Source organism: Arachis duranensis, chromosome 2 (assembly GCF_000817695.3).
Source record: "Arachis duranensis cultivar V14167 chromosome 2, aradu.V14167.gnm2.J7QH, whole genome shotgun sequence".
Lineage (NCBI taxonomy): Eukaryota > Viridiplantae > Streptophyta > Magnoliopsida > Fabales > Fabaceae > Arachis > Arachis duranensis.
Genome location: NC_029773.3, coordinates 67,447,641 through 67,448,656, shown reverse-complemented (window position 1 = coordinate 67,448,656; position 1,016 = coordinate 67,447,641). Strand labels below are relative to the sequence as shown.

Here is a 1,016-nt window from a genome sequence, read left to right as displayed (position 1 = left end):
ATCCTCAAGTTTCGAGCAACATTCCAAACTGAAGAGACATTTGAACTCGTCGCGAATAATAGCAGAAACCAGCAACAAAATATTATTCAAGGTACGTTATTGTTTTACTCATCTTGTACATTTTCCACATTTTTGTTTCTGATTTCGAAATCGAAGAACTATGTTTTACTGTTCTTCTATGTTCTTCTAGGTTTTATTGATCTTCTTGTTCTAAGAAATTGAACACATGGTGTAAATATATTTGATCCAATTATAAGTAAATTTTTTTTCCAAATTAAACTCTCTCTGATGTATTCAAAATGTCTGATTTATAGGTACTATAATATGAAGGAAAACATCAAACTAAATATACACCCATAACCTGGCATTTTACACCCAAAGAATGTTGATTATACACCCAAAACCCAAAACCCTTAACAAGATCAAAATTAATTAAACTCTCTCTGTGTATTCAAAATGTCTGATCTACAGGTACTATAATATGAAGTGGTGATCCAGATAGATTGGAACCCATATATGACGGTCTGCATAGAGATCTGCATAATACACCCAAACACAGACTATAAATACACCCGATAAAAAATTAAATTTACACCTCTGCTGCAGATTTTAACCCAACACTACTGGAAAGCCACTTGTTGTCCACAAGACCAAAATTAATTAAACTCTCTCTGGTGTATTCAAAATGTCTGATTTACAGGTACTATAATATGAAGTGATGATCCAGATAGATTGGAACCCATATATGACGGTCTGCATAGAGATCTGCATAATACACCCAAACACATACTATAAATACACCCGATAAAAAATTACATTTACACCCCTGCTGCAGTTTTAACCCAACACTACCTGAAACCCACTTGTTGTCCAGAAGACCAAAATTAATTAAACTCTCTCTGGTGTATTCAAAATGTCTGATTTAAAGGTACTATAATATGAAGTGGTGATCCAGATAGATTGGAACCCATATATGACGGTCTGCATAGAGATCTGCATAATACACCCAAACACAT

The 1,016-nt window shown here is 33.8% G+C and overlaps 1 long non-coding RNA gene across 2 annotated transcripts in view; it reads right to left on the bottom strand.

Moving 5' to 3' along the window:
- Positions 1-501: 501 nt before the first annotated feature.
- The window catches only part of LOC127744771 (uncharacterized), a 2,072-nt gene continuing 1,557 nt past the window's right edge, over positions 502-1,016 (bottom strand). For both annotated transcript variants that reach the window (XR_008005826.1, XR_008005827.1), the window contains exon 2: positions 502-595. This is a non-coding gene — a long non-coding RNA (uncharacterized LOC127744771). The remainder of the gene's footprint in view (positions 596-1,016) is intronic.